The 26,819-nt window shown below is 34.6% G+C and overlaps 1 protein-coding gene across 1 annotated transcript in view; it reads right to left on the bottom strand.

Moving 5' to 3' along the window:
• Positions 1 to 26,819, bottom strand: part of LOC136833787 (uncharacterized) — an 821,801-nt gene that overhangs the window by 784,469 nt on the left and 10,513 nt on the right. The window lies entirely within an intron of this gene.

Here is a 26,819-nt window from a genome sequence, read left to right as displayed (position 1 = left end):
TGAAGGTCCAAAATTAAAACCATACAGATTTTACAATTTCACGGATTACGCATGGGTTGGAAAATCATTCAAGTGGAAAAATTTGTCCTGGAAGATGCGGATTCCTTGTGAAAAGATAAATATGTGAGACTGGCTCCACGATGAGAGTCAATTCGCACTTCTAGCATTCTTTTGTTGGAACTGATATAAGTCCCGAGATTACAATTTGGACTGGTATACTAATAGACAACCTCATGCGTTCTATGGAGGTTCAAAGTATTCTTGCCCCATAAAAGTAGTCTCGGAACTAGTATCAGTTTAAACCAAAGAATGATAAAAGTGTGCTTTGAGTAAGGAGGTGTTTTCTTACATAAAGGAACATACCGAACAGTGTAGATTTTTATTGCCGATGAAAGCTCTTTTCATAATCTTGAGTACTAAACCACCAGACAACTAGTTCCATCACTGAACAGTCAGTGTTCTTCTGCCAGTCTTCTTGGCTTAATATATTTCTTTGTTCTTGGAGTTGTTCTTGGTCACTCAGTTTCAGTGTTTTATACGTTAGAGATGGTTCTTATTGTATACTTATTTTTTAGCATATATATATATATATATATATATATATATATATATATATATATATATACTGTATATATAACATAAATTATATATATATAATATATTTAATCTAATTTCATATTAACGCTCCTTCCTGAGTCATACGTGTTAATTGTGATTGCTATAACTTTTGTATTTTAGCCCTGATGACGAGGCCATTCTTTGAAACGTTGGCCATACGTAAATCCGAAACAAGCATCACCTTTTCATCATATCCGGCTTCTGGAAGTCACCACTTTCCAATTATATATACATATGTATATATGTGTGTATGTATGTATACCAGAGCCTATGTTCAATTACCTTCTAAATATCACTGTGCTTCTGCTCATCTCGAAAGATATATAGGTGACCATTGTCAAAAACTGAAGAGGTAAGCGCAAGGGGTTATCACCTCTATTGGGAAAAGCACATGGAGATGTGTGTGTGTATAAATATATTATTAGAATGGTCAGCATTGTCTAGGCTGTAAAGGTGAAATTAAATGTCCAGTGGATATAATGGGAAATTATACGGTTTTTCGCTACATTTATAGTAGTCCTTCATCTGATATAATTACCTAAAGAGATGTTTGGTATGAATAAAATGTTTCAGAAGATAATTGTGTAAATGTAATATAGCTAATTTGTATTCATGTGCATTAGATAAGAAATCAATATTATTACAGTAATTTATCCCTTAATTTTTTACATTTCAAAATGATTTCCAAAATAAATGAAAAGCTGAACATTGGGAGATAACCCTATGTCAGCTGCTTGAGGCTCGTCCATATTTTAAATGCCTAATCACACCCAAACAGCCTCTACGAGAAAAACAGCATCCATCACAGTTGTAATTAGAAAAAAAAATGATTCTTCTAAATAATTTTGACAACGAATGGAAAGTGTAATGAATGGAAAATGGAGTGATTGATTTTGATATATTCAAGGAAACTAGATTCTTTTTTCCCGGTCGTCCTATTGGAAATACCTACTCATCCTAAACTGTAGGAACCATTGGTACGACAACGGCTTGAGAAAAGAGCACATACCTCGAAGACCATGGCAGAGATGTGTACTAATGTCCGTCTATTTTCAAGGTATGGTATACAAGCCTACGGGTTTAGATGATATTTTGGCAACCTTGTAAACTATATTGAGCAGCCCTAGATTCCTCGAGAGAAGTCATTGCGGGGAACCAGTTTGCTACTAAGTGTAGCTGTTCGCGAGAAAATAAACATACATACATAAAAAATTTCCCTCATATCAATAAACACACACACACATTATTATATATATATATATATATATATATATATATATATATATATATATATATATATATATATATATATATATATATATATATACATGCATACATTTCATCAATATCGCTGAAAAGTCCTAGAAAAAAAGAATCAAGAATCTTTCAGACATTTGAGCAATTGAATTAACTGGATCCAAATCGAAGCTAATCATAATTTGTACAAAGTTTATTATAACTTACTCTCTTTTCATTACCTTTGTACTCATAGTTCTACTACCTTTCTCTACTGTCCACTAAATCTTAAATCTTGAAGGAAATAACATATACATGTTTATAAGACTTAATTTCGCATTCTGAGTAATTAGAAACGCTAGATGTGATGACATATGCGAGATCACAGGTAAACACGTTAGAGGCTCACGTAGAGATTGAGCTTAATGCTGAGCGGGTTGAAGAGATTAAATCATCAGGAGACCGGAAAGGACTTTAGTGGAAGATGAAGGTTCTGGGTATTGGAGAGAGAGAGAGAGAGAGAGAGAGAGAGAGAGAGAGAGAGAGAGAGAGAGAGAGAGAGGGAAATAAATGGGGTTAACCCAGAGAATTTCCATAGACGACCATTTTGGAAGAGGAGAGAGTGCAAGAATTATGAAAAATGGAAGCAGAAAAGTTATTCCCGGCCCAGAGGGAAAAAGAATAGAAACTCAACCTGAGAATCCCGGGTCTACTGAGCTCTGATGATATAGTGATCAGACTGCCCTTGCCTAAATCAGAGAGGCCATTCTATACGACAAAAAAGGGCGTGCAGAATAGTTAGGGGTAATGGTATTCATTATATAGATTAACTCTGCTTTAATTCTGCTATAAAAGGACATCAGAGAAGAACAGAAAAGGATAATGGCAATGTAAAGATTATAAAGATTGTTGCAAAACAACTAACATTTGAAGGAAATTTTGCAATAGGAATTACGTGACATTTCATAGACCAGTGAGATGTAGCGTAAGGACACAAATTGAAAGAATGAGACTAACTACAATTTCATTAAAGTATACCTTAGTTTTACCAGACCATTGAGCTGATTAAACAGCTCCCAGGGCTGGCCCGAAGGATTAGACTTATTTAACGTGGCTAAGAACCAATTGGTTACTTAGCAACGGGACTCAGCTTATTGTGGAATCCGAACCACATTATAGCGAGAAATTAATTTTATCACCAGAAATAAATTCCTCTAAATCTTCATTGGCCGGCTAGAAGGGAGTCGGAAACTCCGGGCCTAGCGGAGTGCTAGCCCAACTCTCTACCAACGAAGAGCTACAGTTTCACTGGTGATGTTGGCGGTGTTTGTTTGTTTGTATGTTCATCTTCGAGTTTTAATTTTTAGATTTACAGTATTCTAAAGACTACGTTAATTTTGTAGCTACATCTGGTCAATGTCGTAAACGGTGGTGGTGGTGGTGGTGGTGGTGGTGTTGTTGTTGTTGCAGACGTTGTGAAATGCCACCTGAGAATTACGGGGGACCAGGGTTGAGGTATGGGCACTTTTCATCAAATGACTTTTATGTTTCGGTTCTAAAAAATATTTAAACCTGGAATTTCGGCTCATGTTCGGTATGGTCGTGATTAACACTTCTGTGTCATGGCATGCACTGTAGATATCGTTGCGTCACACAATACATTATTTGTCGCTGTTACCGTCCTTTTGACAATCTAAAATCAGTGAAGGATAAACTCACACTGTCACCCATGTTGAGTAAGAGTCACTATGACATATTAAGAAATGGTACATACACGGAGTCTCATAACACTGGAAATGAAAGCATGGAAATATTTGTACGAACCATTTCCATTAATGGAAATGGAAAAATGGAAATATTTGCACGAACCATTTACAATCTGAATGAGAGGTATACAACGGCCTTGTTTCAAGGAGAAACATTTTAAGCCTATAGAAGGATAAGAAGAACCACGCCCTACGCCAGTTGCTTTTTATACACAGCTGATTATGCTCTTTAGTTTTTATTGTAGCAAGAACAAAAATACCAACCTCGTAGGATAAATGGTAGTCATGCTTATCAAGATTAAAATCAAGCTCGAAAGGAGACGCACTCCTGGAGGCGTTACAATAGTCTATTCCTGTGATATTTTTAGAACAAATAAGTGCCAAGCAAGCAAGAAAGTCTAACTTGAATGGCATAGAAAAAAGCTATCATCAGATTATGGTTAAAGAGGACCGCAAAATCAGAATTTTCTGGTATAGTGGGACCTAGGCTTTAGATCTCACTCGGTGCTAGCAGCTATTCCCAGCTTTGTGGGTTGGATAATATATATTCTGCAGTTCTTATCTTCAATTCATTTATTAAAGTAAACCTCTGAAACTAGGCAAATCTTTCTTATGATGAGAGTTCCAAACTACTCCGGGCTTATGGCATAAAGCTGATTAAAACCCAAGTAAAAGTACCAGTAACTGAACAAATATCAAATTAAGATTAATTTGAAATAATATAATTATAACATTCCTAAGAAGCATCAATCTTCTAAGAAAGCAATGACCATTCCTGATCTCATGTGGACAAAAATTTACGGATAACATTGAATTTACGAATGTCGCCTCTAAAGAGGTTCGGCACCGTTGTGGAATGTAAATTTGCATCACAAATGAATGAACAAAGTTTGAGAATTTAACTCTGACACTACAAGAAATGAAACACGAGAGAAATCATGTACAACTTAAGCGTAGTTTGGGCAACTTTATTCGAGTTTGTACATAAAATTTTTACTTTAGGATACAAGTCTAGCAGCAAAGATCTATACTTTGATTATGCCAGGGAAACATACATGAAAAATTGTTGTAACTGAAATAGAAAAGATTTAGCCGTCCTACTTAGCTATCTAATACCTGTTTTTTTTCAGTCAATATTCTTTGTATTTAAGACAGGAGGGCACAGGTAAGAAAGAGTAGCATTGTAGCTATAAAGTTAAACATCAACTAAAAGAATAGCTATCTTGTGGAAACCTACCCAGATCTTGTCCTTTTTTTTCAGTATATACCTCTCCCTTTCTATTCACACCTACACCTGTGCTCCTAATCAGGGGTGCCAATTCTCTTTAACCAAACACTCTCCACTCACCATCATTAGTACACAATCCATGACTGTACAGTGGAATACAAGTTATTGTGATTCTTGACTGACCAAATGGCAGTTCTAATCTTTGACGGATAGTATCCGTCCCCTGTTTATCTGGTTACTCTAGTCTAGGGCGACGCTCAGAACGCGTCATGGCGAAGGCGACAAGTCGGGCGGAATGGGCAGGGCAATACTTTAAATTTACACGGCAGAACGACAATCCTTCGACCTGCTCTGATATCCCAGTACTTGGGTCTCCTTTCTCCAAGTGAACTCATTGCCCCGTTTTCCGAAAAATATTATCTTCAGCAAATTATCACCAGTTCCTGATACTTTGCAAAACTATGTTTAATCCTTCCTCTTCAAGAAATACTCTGGAAGACAGCATGCGTCGCATAATGATGCACAAATCGGGAGTACTTTTGTTCCTTTGTACAGCTATCACATTTTCAAAAATTAATGTGGCAAGCAAAACTTGTCTGGTCAAGATAGACCGCCCATGTAACCGAATGTTTAAAAGATGTCCTCGTATTATACATTGTATGTCGAACCCAAGCCGCCATTCTATACATACATAGATTTTTTTTTTTCTTTTTGTTATTAATGTTTTCAACTTTTTATATAAACATTAAACAGCTTATCCTTTTCTTCAGGGGATACTTTTCTATCTGTGATTCACTAAGAAATTCAAGCTCTTACCTTATATTTAAAAAAAGTACCGCCTGACTGAAGATTCATTGCCACAAAAATATTAAAGCTACACATTACAGGTAAAAGTGATGAATCGAAAATCAAAGAATGTTTTGCTTTTGTGAAATCCTTATTCTTCTGTGATAGATACGTTTGCAAAGGTGTTCAGTAATTCTATTTACTCAAAACAGGCTAAACCAGAATTTTTGGGATTTCTTATCCGATTCCATAAAGGTGGTATTTTCGCAACAGATATATCCCTCGATATGAAATCTTGCATTTTAACCTATTACCTAGAATGCCCAACCTAACGGTCTATATCGCCTCTATCACATAAAAAATAAAAAAAAATATCATCTAGATAGTTGAATTAAAATTAATACATGTAACGTTAGGCTGAAAAGTCAACAGAACATTTGGCTCACAGTATCCCTTACGCTCAAAATAGAAGAACCATCCTCAATCGATTACAGAACAGGGTAATTACATTTTGCCAAAGGCGTCGTAATATGTGGCAAAGCTAAAACGACACTCGCACAAGAGGAAATCTTTTCAACCGACATTAAAAGTTCTCATCAAGAGATAATTAAAAATCTTTTAAATGAAACATAATGGCACAAATATCAAATGTTAAATGACCACCATTATCGCATTTTTATGGTGAGTGAGAGCGTTAAAATACAATATAAAGATGCGTAAATATATGCTGTGAGAGAATGAGCGCAAATAAGAAAACATCTAACACTTTCAAACGAACCGGAAACATGAATCTGGAAAAACTTTTCTATTACACTAACATTTTCTAAATTGAGAAAAACATACTAACCATTCTGAACAGTTTTGTTTCTGGCACTATTTTTTTTTTTTTATCAAAACAACCTCATCTATTTACGTAAATTTGAATTAGTACCCTAAAAAAAACTACTTAAAAACTACCTGGAACTATACGGTCACAGCGTTCCAAATAAAAAAAAAAATCATGGGGTCATAATAACGCATCTTTAATCGCTATAAGAAAATATGTTCTTAAACGTCCAACCGGCGCCTTGAGGTAAATCTTAATGACCTAAAATGGTTGGCTAAAAGAGCTTCAAGCTAAAGAGAGAAAATAATTGAGCAGATTGTAATTTGGTGACACACCAGACAAGACGGAGTTTAAAAAAATACAAAATCTGCAGCATCTTGTGATGACAGAAATGAATATAAAATTTAGGCCGAAGGCCAAGCGCTGGGACCTATAAGGTCATTCAGCGCTGAAAGGAAAATTAAGAGTAAACGGTTACAAAGGTGTAACAGGAGAAAAACCTCGTGGCTGCACTATGGAACAACTATAAGAAGAGGGTGGAAAGTAAGATGGGAGAAAGACTATGAATGAAGGTACAGTAAAAGGAATGAAAGGGGTTGAGGCTAGGGGCCGAAGGGAGGCTGCAATGAACCTAAGTAATGCCTGCAGTGCACCATGGGGAGGTGTACTGATTGCACTAACCCTTCCCTCCCACCACATCAATGGGTCCGGCGATGAAAAAATGTGACTGATAAGTACCTTCGTTAAATTTGAATTGCCTGGAAAACAGTTCTCTCTGTAGTCGCTCCTAAAATTCGAAGGGTTTAGGTCCTGTGGTTGTCAAGTCTTACAAGTTCAAAAACTGAAAGTTCTTGCTCACTGGGTCCCTGAGCGACCACGTCAAAATATCAGCGTGTCGATCAAGATTTGTAGGCAAGACGGAGATAATGTTTACAAATTAAAATCAGTGAACCAAAGGTTTTATCATAATATGATATATTTTATGTGCAGTAGTCTTCCAAGACATTGCACTGTCATGGACAGTGTGTGAATAATAACTGGCATTTATGACGGATGCAGATTTTTTTACGATTTAGGCATTGACTGCTGCGCATCATTTTTCGTAGATTGTATGAGTAACATTAACACGCTGGATTTCGAGTAAACTTACTGCAAAGTGAAGAAAATTATGTCATGGGTGGCAGCTGTAATACGATCAAGATTGCCATCGGAGAAATTCCCTGGAAGTTAATAATGTTTTGGGTGACGATCTCCTCCTCTTATCGCATACTCAGTGTTTGTCTAAATGTTTCTCAAAATTCCTTTGCCCTTACCTATGATGTCAAGCGGGTAGTTCTAGGAATTATGGAAACTTTCCAGTAACTCTGCCTTCTCTACATCAGTTTTCTTTGCATCCAGACTTATAAGTTGATCTCATATATCAGTTGTTTGCATTAATTCCAACCAACTAAAGGCAAGTTCAATGGATTCAACATAAAGCCACTTCTATACACCATGTTAAGTTCAGAGGAATATTCGTTGGATAAAAATTGGAACAACTTAATCTAAGGACTTTGAACACCTATAAAGAAAAGACGAGGCACGATTTGCCATCAACTCTCTCGCACCCATTGAGAGAGAGAGAGAGAGAGAGAGAGAGAGAGAGAGAGAGAGAGAGAGAGAGAGAGAGAGAGAGAGAACTACAGTAAACGTTTACTTCTAAGTCCATCTTTCTTTAAATTGTACTAACTCATAAAAGAAACCGCTACTGCTAACTTATTGCTATTATTATTGCTGTTCTCAATGTTCTAACTTTAATTCAAGAATTTTCATACGATATTTGATCACGTAAAAAGGTATCGATTCATTGTTTCACCAGAATGAATTTTCCATTGCATAATTGCTTGACCTTTTTTTTTTAGAACTTTACATTTTCTTATTCCTGTCCTTGCGCACCAGAATTTTCCATTGCATAATTGCTTGACTTTTTTTTAGCGACTTACATTGTAAATTTATGTCTTTATGAGTAATATAAATTGTTGAACGCATAATAAGATTATGCGGTTTGAAATATCGTGATCAAATATCGTATGAAAATTCATGCTTCAGTTTTGCAAATACAAACACTTTATTACATACAACGCCATCGTTGTTTTTCTAATGAGTAAAGAAGACAGAAAGTCGATAAATGCATTTGGAAGTTACGATTATTTAATTACGAACTTAACAGAAATTCCAAACCTCAAGTACGATATTCCAAACCGCCTAATCTTATTACCGCGTTCAACAATTCTATATTACGCATAAAGACATAAATTTACAATGTAAAGTTCTAAAAAACAAAAAGTCAAGCTATTATGCAATGGAAAATTCATTCTGGTGCACAAGGACAGGAATAAGAAAATGTAAAGTTCTAAAAAGAAAAAAAAAAAGGTCAAGCAATTATGCAATGGAAAATTCATTCTGGTGCACAAGGACAGGAATAAGAAAATAAGAAGACGTCTACACATTAAAAACGTGAAAAATAAACAGAGGCAATAAAAGAACGAGAAATTTCTATGTAGACCGCAATAAGTACTATTTTCGTTGGACCGTCCACTCAAAAGTCCTTAAGGACAAAACTTTTCCCTCGTTACGTTATGTTACGTCTTTGTAAATTTTTGAGGCCATGTTGTTTACAATCTGTTACGAAATCTAAACGAAACAGGTGAGCATTCGTTTGTTTTTAATTGGAAACTGATTCAGAAATTATGGAATACCAAGCATTAGATATAAAATATTCTAAGATACCTGCATATGGATGGAGTATATGGATACAATTTGTATCCATATACAATAACGACGAGTCTAAACGTTCAGTTTATTATCAATGACTTATTGTGAAGACCAACTCTTATATTACGGTCAGTTTCAAGTGATACTGGTACCATGGTAAGAATGTCATGTTTAGGTTCGTAAACATTTCAGTGAGATTACAATACCGCCTATGCAACATGTGAAAGCTTCTGTAAGAATAACATGCAAGTATTTTACGAACTAAGCCTTCTAAAACTTGAAATATGAGATAAAGTCATAAATAATCTTTAATCCTTCTGTACCAACTTTTCCCTGTAAGACGGAAAAGATGGCAGTCATTGATACAACAGAAAAGGTTTCCTACATCAGCACCGACTACTACATAAGATACTAAACTTTATGAAAGGCAGGATGAAGAAGCTGCAAAGAACAGAGATTGCTGCAACATTTGAAAGGCACTTTTTCTTCAAAAGTTCTGCCTGTTACAAAATACTACGAGGACCATTTCTCCAAACAAATATTCTGTATACCTATTTAAACTTCAGTATTCTTTGAAGATTATTGGCGACACAAAAATTTAAATATCAAAGAAATATTTTTTCAGAGCACACTGGACTGTATTTGTCTTCTAAAAAAGATCAAAAGAACTATTCACATCCCTACTTCTAGGTTAAAACATACGCACATACATACATACACAGACACATACACACACACACACACACACACGATAAAATCAGGAACCATAATTGCTTTCAGACGAGGGCTGAAAAGAAAATTTAGCGCATTTGCATTTACACAAATTGAATCTTTGTACGTACATAAAACATGAATCTTAGATGGAGAAGCAAATCCCAAGTTGTGTACTGTACAAATGTGTTTAAAAATAAAGCTATGAGCTTTCGAGCTTTCGACAATCTGTACGATTCCCCTTCTCAATCGTACAGGTTCTCGAAAGCTCCCTGTATAGCCTTATCTATAAATATATTGGTACAATTACATAACTGCGAAACTGTTTCTCCGAATTCATTATTTCACAAGATATACTTCATCTCGCGGTCTTATAATATTAAAAAAATAAAATAACAAATAAAAATAGCCCATGTTTACACTTGAGTGACCGTCCTGAAACGATATCCCTATTTACAGCAATGAGACACTGACTCCAGCTATACCGTTTCAAGGTTGCAACTTACCATTAGTGAGGATTCTCACTGTAAATAATAATTACGGTCTTTTCGCTGACTTAGGTGAAAAGTATTCATCTGAGCTCCGACCTTAGAAAGTGAAGGGAGTTGAAGTGCTAATTAGAGACATGTTGGATGTGTTCTCTTATACGGAATCTGAATAATGCCAAATAATTAAATCAGACTATTTCCATGAGGTCAGAAATTAATAAAGTTGTTTATAAATTTAAAAAAAGAGGGCGTGTCATCAATCAATCACACTCTACATTTCTAACTTTGAAGATTCCCTACCTCTACGCATGTTGAATCTTGTAATAATAATATCAACAAGAACCCTAACAGAAATAAAAAATACTGCAGCCAGAATTAAAAAAAATGAACAGGACAAAACAAACTCAGAAAGGAACAAAAAGAATACCTTTATGTGTTCGTAGATTTCCAAATTTAGTCCAATTTATTTGGCTTCTTTCACATTAAACGATTTATTGCTGCATGTTGAAGCATTCGTCGCCAACTGCAGCTACGCTGTCGTTTTTCACATGATAACGCACACAGGTTCCTCCTGAGGAATAGAAAATATTCGCCACGTGCTTACTCAGTCTAGCCTGGAGCAGTTGGTCAACCATAATGGATAAGAAAGGGTCTGTGTACCTTTACTTCAACTTATTTACTGAAGAAAAAGAAGAGACCTCATTTGGTTTCACTCCTTGAATGCTCAGCGAAAGACATTAGGTGCGTTTGCCATGTTATCTGACGATCTAGAACGGGATGACAACAAATTTTTCGATTACTTCCCTATGCCTCAGACATCATTCGAGGAACTTATGCAGCGGATATGTGATAAGCTGCTTAGGCAAAATACACTGTGAGACTCCATTACACCTGTTCAAAGATTAACACTTACCGTCAGGTGGCGCCCACATAAATCTTGTGTGTTTTTCACGTATATTCTAAATGCGAGCAGTTATTAAAATAATAAGTGACACTGAGTAAATGAACCATTAAAAATTTTTTTAGCAAGGGTAAATTACACACTTAGCAGTATTACATTTTTTGTTATTTAATCTAGAAATTGGAACGTGAAAGGTAATATAACAGAGATTAGGTAGGCTGTGAAATCTAGACTATACTCACTTGTCATGTCTGGAAACAGAGGGTATCAGTAGTTGGGCCTCCATTGTCTGACCGTCTAGTTCTGCTCGCAACTAGGTGCGTATGAAACCGCAAGATGTGAAGCGTATATTGAGCATAACGGTCTACCTGGATCTTGGCAATCACATACATTTGCGACACCGCATAAACCTGGTGGTACCCCATACATGTTATGCAACATCGCAGCGAAGACTTGCCCGCACATGTATGGTGTGAAGGGCTACATAAGATGTATAAAAGTCGACTGCTGTGTGCGTCACAGAAACGCACCTGAATGCGTTGACACGCTGCATAGTGTGAAAGCGGCCTTAGAGAGTAAATGGGATATGGTTTTTTATTTGTATATATACTAATTATATATTTCTTTCTTTCCTTTAGCGACTCTTTATTGCTTCATAAAATATATCCTTAGTCTGACTGTCTCTTTTTTGCCAACAGATATACAGAGACCTATTACATAGCTTGGACACTTGACCTCGGTACGATTCAATAAAACTCATTCGAGCAAACACTAAGAAAAGCTGCTCTGTGATGGACAGGTATAAACAAAACATGCTATAAAACCAGAGACGGGAAGTGAAGTTAAAGAAACTAAAAAAAGGTAAGCATGCCAGATGACTGACCATCCCCTCAATTGGCACAACCATATTATTTGACCAACAGTGCCAAGAGTAGGGCAACACTTGAGGAGACGGACAGAGAGGGAGAGAGAGCGCATGGAGGGTATGGGAGGGGGTGATCAGTTACTGTACAAGTTCTTCATTGGAAGGGTGGGTTCCGTTCTCAGCTAGCACTCTCCGACCGGCCAATGATGAATAAGAGGAATCTATTTCTGGTGATGGAAATTCATTTCTCGCTATAATGTGGTTCGGATTCCACAATAAGCTGTAGGTCCCGTTGCTAGGTAACCAGTTGGTTCTTAGCCACGTAAAATAAATCTAATCCTTCGGGTCAGCCCTCTCTAGGAGAGCTGTTAATCAGCTCAGTGGTCTGGTTAATCTAAGGTATACATAACTTAGTTACTGTACAACACCCAATACGGACAATTGGCAATGTTGGGTTACTATTTCAATTGGTTGGATTAGTACCAAGAAAGGCCAAACGCTGTTTGCTCACAGACTTGAAGAATATCGGTGGGGCAATTACGTGGGCTAGCAACCTCATCCCAAGAACACTTGTTGGAAACTGGCAGGTAGTGTTTTTCTAGCCACTCACCCTTGAAGGGAAAAATCTATACATATACACAAACACACATAAAAATTTTCGTAGCTTCACAGCGCCTTCGAACTATGTGGTGGCGGTAGCATTTGCATTATTCAAGACTCGGAGATCCTATACATCAAAATAATTAAAGACGAGAGTGTATAACTTTAACTATTTCAAAAGCAATATGGAAAAGTTCTGGGAAGGACGTTCTGTGCATATCCTAAAACAAAAAGTTTGCTTGATTTTGATAGAGTTCTATCTCAAGTCGGTTGCATTTTATTATGGATCTGACGTCATTTCGTCAAACTAAAAATCTTACAGATTTTCTGCAATATGAGCTTCAGCCTTTTGCTGTCTGTTAAGTTTGTTTTGATATAGTTCTATCTATGCGTACAAACTTAACAGACAGCAAAAGCTGTTGAAGGCATATTGCTGAAAATTCACAAGATCTTCAATTTTGACGAAATGACCTCATATCATAATAAAATGCAACCGACTTTGAGCCCTGACACAGCGTAGCAAATTTCAACAAAAACCTTAAATTATGTGTCAAGATATCGTGATACTAGTCTTATCAATGACAGGGCAAGAAACTGTATGCCACCGTGCCTCCCTTGCTTGGCCCAATAATGCATGATATACTCTGTAGATATGTGGTGGGTCACAGTCTTGGTGATGAAGGGCTCAAGGTTAATAACTTCATTCAAGAATATATACAAAACTCTCTCTCTCTCTCTCTCTCTTTCTCTCTCTCTCTCTCTCTATATATATATATATATATATATATATATATATATATATATATATATATATATATATATATATATATATATATATATAAACATATGTATATATATATATATATATATACATATTTATATATATATTTATATAGTGTGCGTGTATAGATTTTTCCTTGGAGGGTGAGTGGTTAAAAAAACACTTTGCCTTGCCAGTTTTCAACAAGTGCTCTTGGGATGAGGTTGCTAGCCACGTACTGCCCCACTGATATTCTTTAAGTCTGTGAGTAAACAGCGTTTGGCTTTCTTGTACCAATCCAACCAATTGAAACAGTAACCCAACATTTGTCAATATATATATATATATATATATATATATATATAGTTTATATACAGTATATATATATCTATATATATATATATATATATATATATATATGTATATATATATATATATATATATATATATATATATATATATATATATAGTACAACTAACAAGATAAAACGTAAAAAGAAGAATCACTAATAAATCATCTTTGTACCAGCGAACACCATTCGTAAGGCACACCAACAGTAAGTTATGAATATGTAAATCGAGAGTCATTATTACCAGATCACGAACTCCACTCTTTTTATCGAGCGAAGTATATTGGAAAATTACATTCAAGGCAGAAACAGACATAAATGAAATTTATATCTACGTCATCAAAAGAAACAAAAAAAGGCGAGCGTTTTAGTGGGATGGAACATCTTTAATGAAAAAAACCCAATGTAAATTCCTGTAAATAATTCATGTAACAATAAACGCATCACTATGATGTGATATAATAAATTTTTCAACAGATTAAATAAAGAGGATACAGTAAAGTAACAGAAGTACAAGAGTATAACAGCAGTTTTAAAGTATTGAAACCAATATTCGATTTCAGAAGCAAAAGATTAAACATATACATAACCTATATATATATATATATATATATATATATATATATATATATATATATATATATATATATATATATATATATATATATATATATATATATATATATATATGTCCATCTGAAGGAAGATGACACACACAGATTTACAAACTGTATTTATTCCAAAGTTTCGTAACTTTCCTTTATAATTACATCATCGGACTATTAAAAAATAAAACGTAAAATTCATTTGTAAAATTGTAAAACCAAAATAAAAATTTTTAAATGAAAACTATTTTGCAAAATAAAAAAATAAATGATATTAAAATGAATAGACAATAATATAAAAATAACAATAAATAGCTACAGAACAAAGGATTAAGGACCGACATAGAGGAGTGACAGAGTGAAACTACAAGAAATCAAAACTAAAAACAACACAAATCAGGACAAACACAGAGGGGAGGAGGACGTCTGTGAGTTTAATGGCGGAACAGGCTGTCTGATAAAAAGTGATTCCACAATAGGAAGATGTGAGGAGGTTTCGTGGTATGGCCTTTACAAACAGGTCTTTATTAATAATATATGTTTTACAATTTTCTCATGATTTTGTCCTGACTTATATTGTTTTTATTTTTGTTTTCTTTTAGGTTCACGCTGTCACTCCTCTAGGTCGGTCCTTCATCTTTCGTTCCGTAGCTCCGTTTACTGGTATGTTTATTTTACTGTATATTCTGTTACCTTTAATTTTATTTTATTTATTTTCTTAAGTTTTTGTAAAAAAAAAAAAATCATTCAAATATTTACATTCGTAATTTCCAGTTTTGGTTTTAGAATTCTACGAGGAGTTGTATGTTTTATTCTTGAAAGCTATTCAATGATGTAAATATATGGATAATTACAAACACGTTAGAATAAAGAGAGTTTGTACATCTGTGTGAGTCCCTCTTCCCTTTGCAATGGTTTTGAATATGGATTGACTCCTGACTCATTTATATATATATATATATATATATATATATATATATATATATATATATATATATATATATATATATATATATATATACACACACAAAGAGCTTTATTTTTTCATACTTGAGGCAAAGTATTCATAATTGATTCCACTAAATTATTTCTCGTTTTCAAACAACTCGTCTTTTTTTTTTTCTTATGATAACGTCTTAGTCTGGCATTAACTGTCACTCTTGAATGTTGTTCTTGCACTTTACATGTATCCCTTACGGTATCTTCAAGGCTTAAGCGTTATTTAATAGCAGGCGATGCTGCCGATAGCCATTTGCCCTTCTTGGTTCTGATTCCAAAAAAGATTTATCCTTTACATCCGACGGAATTTACACCACTGCTCTTTCCAGCGTGTCTCTGCTTTAATAGAATAATCTTCAAAATAGCCGCAACAATCTATAATTCATTCTTACAGGAATGTCCTCTTCTGTAAAAGAGGGGAAACAGGAGTAGAGAACAGCCGCGTCGTTCCCGTCAACTAAGGCCGATGAGGGGATAGGAGTAAGGAATGAGCGGATGCCTCTCCATAAAGTCAGCCAGGCGTACGCCAGATTAACCAAGACACACGAGCCAAGAAACGTATTTTTGGCTCGCTTTCCTTCGTAAACGCGGGTCACAGAACTTGGTAATAAACAGTTCTGGAAAACCCAAATTTTTTTAGTAAAAGCTTTCACTTGATTCTGCATATTTCATTAACACTAAAACTATAAGCAACATGAAGAAAAGAAATAATTAGTATCCATATTCTTAGGAATTTCCTATAAAGTTTCTCAATTGCTAAACAGACTTCTCATTCTATTCAATGGATCATGCAGTATTCTAAACAGTCACTCAAAAATAAATATCTTCCAGACTTGAAATAAAGTTGATTACATCGACTCACAATACTATCTATAAAATAGCTTCATCATTTTTACAACTGCATTTAGATATAGTGTATGTCCACCTTGCTTCTGATATTAAGAATTTATTACTATAAAAAACTGGATTATTGTCACCGAAATCAATTTATGTTTCATGCTTGATGGATATATATGAATTATATAACATCTAATATGTCTATTCTTAAATTAAACAAATATTCCATGAATATCTCTAAAAAATTATCAAATCTTATTAAAAAAAGAATGCATTGTTTCTTTTCCTACTTTCAACCCTGGCTTATTGATCTGAATTCATGTCCTTACCTCACAATTTCATCTTTAGTCCAAAAGCGCCTATACATCATCAATCTCTCTTTCTCAAGGACGTCACCTTGAAAGGTATACTAATATGACCCCCAGTCTCTCTCCCGGACTGATAGTGTCGACGTATATCTATATATTTTTTATCTACATCATGACAGAAATAAAAAGAACATAAAATAACACTGCTCTTGCTTTTCACTATTTCTCTCTCTCTCTCTCTCTCTCTCTCTCTCTCTCTCTCTCTCTCTCTCTCTCTCTTTATTTCTCGGGGATTCTTTTCAGCTTTTTAAGAATAATGACGATTTCAACTTTAATTCATGTGTCATTATCTTGCTAATTATCTGTCATCCTATATGTGAAAATAATGTATATCTCAGTGCATCTTAATAGGCAATTCTGAGGAGACATGTCATAACAGGTATACTTAATTTACCTTTGCTGAAACGAAAATCATTTTTGGTCGGAGATACCACATTATTACAACTGTGGGGAAATTACAGCACATAACAAGAACAAAAGCAACTAACTTTCAAAAGAAAAAAACGAACGTACCCAACTGCCAAGCCCGTAACGTCGCCTAATTCTTCCAAATTTTTATTTGACAAAGCAGAAAGAAATTGTTAGTAGATCAAAAAAAAGTACAAAACATTAAATGTATATATACATATATATATATATATATATATATATATATATATATATATATATATATATATATATATACACATATATAATTAAAATATACATATAATTAAAAGCAACACCAATGGGTTTTGCATAAACAGAAGAGAAACATTGACAAAACTATTAAACATAAAACTTCAGTAAGAAGGAAAACCATATGATATGAAGCCCATACAAATGTTTTACTCGCCGTAACTTGCGCGATAAACTTCAAATAATTTTTATTGGAGATGATAACCGCTTTTTAAGGCCTTTGTAGAATCAATGAAAACATTGGTAAGGTAAAAACTGAACTACGAGTAAAAATTTAAACTATTTTTTTTCAATCGGGAACTGTGAACTCGCTGAATTCGATGCCGAAATCTCAGCTAAGGGAAATTCATCTTCATAGACGTATGCACCCAAGTATGCCCTCACTTGCACTCTGTAGATCCGTCTAGAATACTTTCGCAAAACGTCTTTCTTCCCGATAGTCTATAAATCTTCTTCACTGAATAATGCTCAGGGGTGGTCACTGCTTTACCAACTCAGGGAAATAACCAGCGATGATGTTCGTCAGAAAAGAAATATTTTGGGTTACAGATGTCACACAGGTCATAATTATGTTCTGCAATTTAAATGACATTGGCATCAGTTATTGTTATTATTAGCTAAACAGAAACCTTAGTTGGAAAAGCAAAATTAATACAAACCCACAGGCTTCAACAGACAAAGCAGCACAATAAAGAAAAAGAAATGCAGAGGCAAAGAATAAATACACAAAAAAGGCATAAAACTTACATAATTTCAAGTACACAACACATAAAAGAACTACTAACAATGCATTACAATTAACTGATGTAAACTCAACTACACGAAATTGGCATCAACAGATGCGCTCTACTCGAATTTTGCGTTCCACAGCCACTTTCCGTCCCATATAATGTCCCAATGGCTCAATATGAGGTACTGTGTGAAAAGAAAGTCCAGTGCCTCAAATGAGAAATGGTGTGAAGCCCATAAAGCTCTATTTTTCAGTTATACATTTCATCTATTATTTATGGAGCGGGTGGTTTTTTATACATTCGGTGTTATCCCTCTATCATGGTAGCCAAATTCAGTTTTGAACAATGCTTCTGAGAAATTGCAAGGACAACTGGCGTGTAAATTATGTATAGAAATATTCCAAAAATATGGATATAAATCGAAATTAATGTCTTTTTTGAACTGTGACGGAGTTCTGTAAGTGACAATACTTATTCTACATTATCCAACACATTTCTTAAGTTTGGCAGATTTTCTTTTACTCTTGAATAATAATAATAATATTAATAATAATAATAATAATAATAATAATAATAATAATAATAATAATAATAATAATAATAATAATAATAATAATAATAATAACGTAGATCTCCAGACAGGTGTGCATTACAACTCAAGTATCAGTTTATTGATAATGAGTTGAAATCATTCCACTCAGAGGATTTAGCGGGACTTTCATTTTCCCACTCGAAATAGGTGGCACATTTGAGCCTTCCTTCTTAAGTTATGGATGAATTGGTCTCTACCTATTTGGTCCCTTTCAATGACATTTACGAAATAACAAAATATACATATTATATATATATATATATATATATATATATATATATATATATATATATATATATATATATATACTGTATATATATATATGTATATATATATATATATATATATATATATATATATATATATATATTTATCTCATATATATTCAAAGAAAGCTACAAACGTCCCTTTAATACCAATTCACTCTACACTCAGAAGTAATATATTTTCCATATATATTTGCCGAAGGGAATTTTAGTTGATAATAAGTCCACCGTCCGTGGGATCAGACCAGCGACGGACGGGAGATCAGGACTACAGTGACACACAACCAGTCGGCCAAGAGAGGTTGGTGTGTCACTGTAGTCCTGATTTCCCGTCCGTCGTTGCCAAATCACGTGATGGACTTAATATCAACTAAAAATTCTTCAATATATATAAGGAAAATATTACTTCCAGTAAGTGAATTGATGATAAAGGACGTTTGTAGCTTTCTGATTGTATATGAATCACGGTGATGTGATAAATAGTCATATATATATATATATATATATATATATATATATATATATATATATATATATATATATATATATATATATATATATATATATATATATATATACAGTATATATAGTTACTAATGAATACATTGAAACATTTTTCTTTCTTGTTTCCCAAGGGAAACTTTTTAGCACCATTTAGATTTCTGGGATTATTAAAGGGTAAATGTAATAACATTGTTTATAAATACGATAAGCTTTTTCAGATAACACGCACCCATAACCATCATTTAAATTCTTTAAAATCACGCTTCATAAAGCATCTCAGCACAATCAAAAGGAAAGAAATAAAGTAGGTATTTAATCGGCACTGCCACCAAATATAAATAAATAAAGGGCCTCGTGCATTCCATTGACGGTCGCTTACGAAGGTAGATAAGGTAAAGAGAGAGGCAATTTATACACGTTTCAACTGACCGCAATTTCCAGACTCCTCTACATTTCCCGCCAAGCTCGTCAATATACACACACACATACACAGAGAGAGAGAGAGAGAGAGAGAGAGAGAGAGAGAGAGAGAGAGAGAGAGAGAGAAAAGATCCCCGATCACATCATATTAATTCAAACTTGAGGGAAGTCCCCGTGCCTATCCTTTTGGCTCACCTCCAGTTCGCAATCTCTTTCCGTCTTCTTCCGGATAATACATAGTAAATTTTCGGGAATCTAATCACTATATTTCAACCAGAATTTCTATTCAGGAATATCTAATCGGTTCCACACACACAGAGAGAGAGAGAGAGAGAGAGAGAGAGAGAGAGAGAGAGAGAGAGAGAGAGAGAGAGAGAGAGGATCATGTCAAGGATATGTCTGAATAATTCTTGGAAGTAAATGTTCCGGTCATTTCATTCCATTGAAGTTAGCAGATGCTCTTCAATCTTCATTGTAACCATCTCAAGTCTTTCACCACCAACTCCACTTTCTTTTCGAGAGACTTTTCTGATTTGCATTGGGAAGTTGTGAAATTTTCCGGATGACTTGCTGGAAGCTTACTTGAAGTATTCATGGAAGACACAGGATAGGTACTACAAAAGCAAGGTTTTTCCTTCTCTTAAATAGTTTTATTTACATTTTTACAAGAAGAATTACAAGCACACATTATTTACAGACTGATAGTCCATATAATTACATACAATATACACACATTTGTAATTATATACTGTATATACTTATGTTACCTAGTTAAAACAACAAAGAAAGATTAAAGCATGTTTCAGATGAAGAAGTGTTACGAATATGGCTATAAACGCAATGAAGCAAAGTGACTGACGAGAAAGTGGGAAAAAACAAGGGATTAAGATTCCAAAGCTGAAGGAGTTTCGAAAATTCAGGAATAGAGTCAATGGGTAAATGACAAGTAATTGTGGCTAAAAGGACATAGTGAATATTAGTGGAAATTGACATGATAAGACCCAGATGCATGTTTGTCCAGACGTCCTTTGCGACTTCGTCCATTATTATGAGCAAGCATGCAAAGCTGTGAGGCTTCCATGATCACAAACACTAATTATGATGCACCCATCAATCTGCTGATTAGGTGCTCCAAAGGTAAAAACTTGATCGACACTCTTAACCTGCCTCATCTAACAAGAAATGTGCTGTTTCTGCCTCACCCGGCTAAGTCTGAGGTGAAATAAGGCAACAACCAATGCCCTGATTGACCCTGCACTCAAAAATAGAATAGATATCAGCTGCCTGTCAGGGAAGACTTTACAATTTTTATGTTAAAGACAAGTGAACCTGCAAACCATCACTAGAGCAGATCCATGATATTCTCATACCACTCCACAGGTCCTTGAAGGAAGCGCCTCACAGAATTCAACCACCCCACTTGTGGTGTTGGAAGAGCACATTAGCAAATACTGCTATATAATATTATCACAGTGTGTCCTCATACTACTACAGCACCAGCACACTCCACACGAACTCCTCTAACAAGTAGCAGGTAGTCAGAGGGCAAGTCCAAGCCTTCTACTCTACTTCATTCTTAATCCACAAGAAATATCTTAGCATGACTGCATTCATATATAAAAGGCCCCCTACGGATGAATGAAATGTAGTTGAGCCATCTGCTTGGTTGATTATATAGAAATACTTAGAAATTCAGAGAAACCTGTAAAATCTTGCTACTAGTGCTAAATGGCTAACCCAGTTGCATTTGCACTTAGTGCACTCGCGTGCATACACACGGGCGAACAAACATCAGCTCTAGTTGCCTCATACAACTTATAATAACACACAAGTTTTATATAAATATTACAATTCATCATCATTTTGAAGGGAATTTTAATTTTCGTTTTCAACTTCAGTAATGCTTCGTTGCTTAGCAAAACATTACATCACAACTAACAAACGGATAACTGCAAAGATCTACGTCACTGTGGGTCAGCGGGTTTGACCACGTTTAAAGGCATCATCATAATTTATCTAAACAATCTCCGTTTGATGGAGCGGTTATTTATTTTTTTTTATTTAACTGTAATGGTTTGACCTAAGCTCTACAAAGAAACTATTTGGTTTTGAAACATGTGTTACTCATGATTAACTTTAGAGCATTATCCTCCCTGGCTATGGAACAGAATATATGGTGAATCTCAAATGTACCATCGGTTACCACTTCACAATTTTTGGCAAGGGTCTTTCCCATTTTTTTATTTTACCCTTTATATAATACTCTTTGCCTTATTATTTACATAATTCTTTTACCCTTTACATATTACTATTTGCCTTATTATTTACATAATTCTTATTCCCCATGTTCCCCCATTTATATATATCTTTTAAAAACCTATACATTTGCTGGTCTACTGACTCTAGTATATACATATGTTCTAAATACTCCCCATTCTCTTCTGGGAAACCATTCTCTAGCATCCTTTAGTCAATTCCTGAAATTCATTTCTGTAAGTTAGCCATTATTGCTGGGTATAGGTGGTCTAGTTCAGTGCCATTGCCTCAAGATGTTGTGTCCTTGTGAAGATGATGTGGATCCTTAATGCTAGTATTAACCTCCAAGTGAGGTGAAAACCCCCATACTATGTCCAATTGGTATAAAGAGAATTGCTGAAGGTGTGAGTTGAATGAAAGGGAATCAAAGACTCCTGTTACCAATGCAGCACTGAAACTCAGTCCTACACAGACTTACAGCATCAATAGGCCCAACATTGCGGTCTACCCCAGTGACCTTGCTCCTCCAAGAAGGTGGGTTGGTGGTTAGTCAAAGCTACTAAATTCAAGCAATTGCTGAATATCTCCTGTATATGCAGCCAGTTACAACAGCATCATAAAGAATACTATTGTAAACAGCTGCACCATGAATTAACTTGTGGTTTGTGGTGAGAAGTAAAGGATATATGTCTTAATTCTGATACTCCAAGCCAAATCAAAGAAACGTACCCACACCCATGTTTTAAAGACAGTGCAGGGACACGAATGAGCCTGTCTTGCACTCCTTAATTCCCCATTTGATCTTGCTGTAGGCTATGTACTGTAAAAAGGAAATTTGTTTTTTCTTTTAAAACCGTGCCATTTTCTTTTTTACAATTCCTAAAAAGTGTTTTTTTTATTTCACTTAACAACAAATTTAATATATCCATGTTACAATTTCACAGATGAATCTTTTAAAATTTTATACTTGATTAATCTTAATATAAAAGGAAAGGTATTTGCATCCAGAAATCAACGGCAGGTTTCAAGTTTGTACAGTTTTAAACTCTGGGATGTCCTGCATTTAAATGTTCATTTCATGTGCTATGCAATCTTTTTTCTGTTTTATACATTCAGTACTCCATGGACCTGTCATATTTGCTACAGTGTGTATAGAGAAGGACAATGCAATGTTCATAAAGTCTTCTATGTACAGTATATGACGGATGCTGCTCAACCTATGAATGAAAAGGTGAGTAATACAGACAATGAAGATAAGAAGGGAAAAATAATTTGAAATGTAATTTAACCACGCGAGAAGATGGAGAAGAATGGGTTTGTTACAAATGTTTACCATTCGGAAGTGCTACTAGAAGAAGGACAGGGAGGCTGTTAACTAGATGGAATACAAAAGCTTTAATATCATGGAAGCAGGAGAGCATATGCAATATACAGTATAGCTAATGGGCGCATTTGCGTAAGAAGAAAGGGTCGACACACGGCGGACAAGTCTATTGAGTAGGTAACTAATGACTGTAAATATCTTACTCCTGTGCTACGTAATATCACATCGTCTCCATAACCAAACTGATAATCTGGAAGTTTTCTGCAATAAGTGTTCATCACTGATGCAGTAGTTATTAAATTAGGGCGGACAGTGTTCTCCCCAACCCCTTCAGGTTTTTGTTTTGTATATATATACATACATACACACACACACACACACACACACATATAGTATGTGTATATATATATATATATATATATATATATATATAAATATATATACATATATGAGTGTGTGAATAAAATCATACATTGGACATAAGCATATTAACAAAATAAATCAGACGTTAAAGAGATCTAAGTTTAAACTGGGATGCATAGCAAGTTCGGTATAAAGTAAAAGTCGTTTCAAACCTCAGATAGTTGAAGCTGCTTTAATTAAGACGACTAACAATATAAATCTATCCCATGGGTCATGGAAACCAGGTAAAACTGACCTTTTTGTTTCAGGTTCTATTTTAAAGAAGACTGACACTCGTTATCCTCAGGGGTTTAGCGCAACTATCGGCCCCTATAACCCCCACTCTGCCCTGAGATTTTACAAAATGCCTTCCTGTGTAAATAAAGCTCCTGGTACTAACAAACCCATTATTGTTTGAACAGAGGTAGGTCTGCTCCTCCTTCTCTCTTGTTTTTATGTACAGTGTATAAGCAATCTTTTATTCAGACCACCTATTCTGTGTGAGTATTTTGTGTAATGTATGTGCACACACACACACACTACTACACACACACACATACACACATATATATATATATATATATATATATATATATATATATATATATATCTATATATATATATATATATATATATATATATATATATATATATATATATATATATATATATATATATATATATGAGTATTAATATTATGTATCTATAAGTTGTTTAAAGTAGTTAAGTAAAAAAAGAGGAAAAACAACAATATCACATTACGTAAATAACTCTCTTTTCAACTTGAGAGCAAACATTCACGATTCTGTCCAATATTGATTTTCCTACATTTTCCACAGAAATGGAAAAACAAAAACAAAAAATACTTCCCTCCTCATCACTTTTTACGTGTATGAATTTGGTGGTGTCTTGGGAAATCAGTAGAGCCTCTAAAATATACACAAGAGCACTAGAACATTATTGTACGCCTCTAATGAAATAAAAGCATTTGAAACGAAAATGAATCCAAGAATAATTACAAGGATGGTCAAAGTCTTTAATACTATTGCTGTAATTTTGTTTAGACTCACATAAGTTCTGGGTTTCTATCACATCTACATAGATGTTAGGTGTCCTTTTTGCTACGATGGCTCGAAAATGACTGAGAGTACATCTAGAGAAATCAGATTTTATGCAGCATTCTTTGGTTACCATTGAAATGTCTCAAACAGTACTGTATCTACTACTTAGGAAAAGGCGACATGATCTACATCCGAACCAGATTAACTCCAACTACAAGCACGTCCTCCTCTTTCCTTCTGGCTTACTTTTGCGTTAGTAATCTATTCTTGCATTCTTTCAAAATAAATATAAAATCTGTAGGATCTGAATCTGAATTTCCACCACAGACCAGAATCACGCACACTTCGGAAAACTTTTTGAGATTAGTGAATATCAGGTTTCTGATCACTTTGCAACACTTATGCCATGGATTCTATTGTCATTTCCAGCACCTCCACCTCATCCATTACCATTTCTTATACACAGTCCCAAGACACTCACTGACTACAGAAAGTTACAAAACTTTTAAAATGAATTACTGAGCGTTCATTCGGGATATCATCAACGACAGACAAGGCAGGCTTTTTCCTAAACGTTGCAAGAGTACCTTACAGACTTTATAATTGAAAATAAGTGGATACACACACGCTATATATATATATATATATATATATATATATATATATATATATATATATATATATATATATATATATATATATATATATGATATGTGTGTGTATAAACAGATGGTGTTGATGGTGGCCGCAATTTAGGGAAAAAAAAGCAAGATCCTAGCAATCATAAATTTTATAATAATGTATCTAGAATCCATGAAATTGAAACACCTAATAAAGATAAGTCACCTTCCCATGAAACTGGTAGGCCTGAGCTTATTTGGAAAATGAATGTTCTACACGAAAATAGTCAAAACACCTTGCCACATACACGAAACCTACCTGAAGTAAGAGTGAAATCGATGTCAGTCATTCGTAGGTCATCTATACAATCACTAATATAAGTTGTTATTCTACATATAAATGGCTACAGTGATAACTTTCCTCACATTCTAAAAGCGTTAATAATAGAACACTGATTAAATACGGACATTCTTACAGACTATTGAAGAACTTGAACACAATCAACCAAAAATTGTTATATTATGAGAATGATTTACCTGGTTATGAAAACTCAACGATGACGGATCATTTTCCATAGGCTCTCATACAATAAAATGGATATGCTTCGTTTGTGAGCTACCAACAGGAAGTATCTACAGCACTACAGAATACTCTAAGGATACTGCGGGTTTTAACAGCGATATCAAGTAATGATATTAATTAATTTTAAAATCTGTATTATGAACACTTAGATACGCACGGCATTAATCATTATACGCTTTGGAAAACCTTTCAGAAAATTCATCGCAAAAAAGATCTACTTCCTTTCCATTATATTGAGAGAGAGATTTCAGAAATGTCTCACTCGTTCCCACGAGTGCTTGATTTATTTTGCAGGAGCTTCCGGAAGCATTATCACTTATCGATGGAGCACACCAGCTACATAGATGGAAAAGCGTCTGTATAACGGATTACAGCGCAATGATTTTTAATGCTATATTACTCGTCTTTTTAGGGCGTTTTAACGACACATTACGGCCACGTACGGTGTTCGTGGTGGATCTGTAGATTGAAGGATGTACAACGACAAACCCCACTAAGAACATTTTGTAATCTGAAAAACTATTTCATCAGGTATCGCGTCTTAAGAAGTCATATACTGCTGTGTGGCGCAGAGACCACAACTAACCTTGCCGATCAACTGGAGTATAAATGTTATCATCAGCGTATTTACCGAGATGCTTCTGGGTTTGGGGATACCTTAGCTACTTAGCTTTCGGTGAAAAT

Source organism: Macrobrachium rosenbergii, chromosome 52, assembly GCF_040412425.1.
Source record: "Macrobrachium rosenbergii isolate ZJJX-2024 chromosome 52, ASM4041242v1, whole genome shotgun sequence".
Taxonomy (NCBI): Eukaryota; Metazoa; Arthropoda; class Malacostraca; order Decapoda; family Palaemonidae; genus Macrobrachium; species Macrobrachium rosenbergii.
The sequence above is the reverse complement of the archived record's forward strand: the minus strand, read 5'-3'. Positions and strand labels throughout refer to the sequence as shown.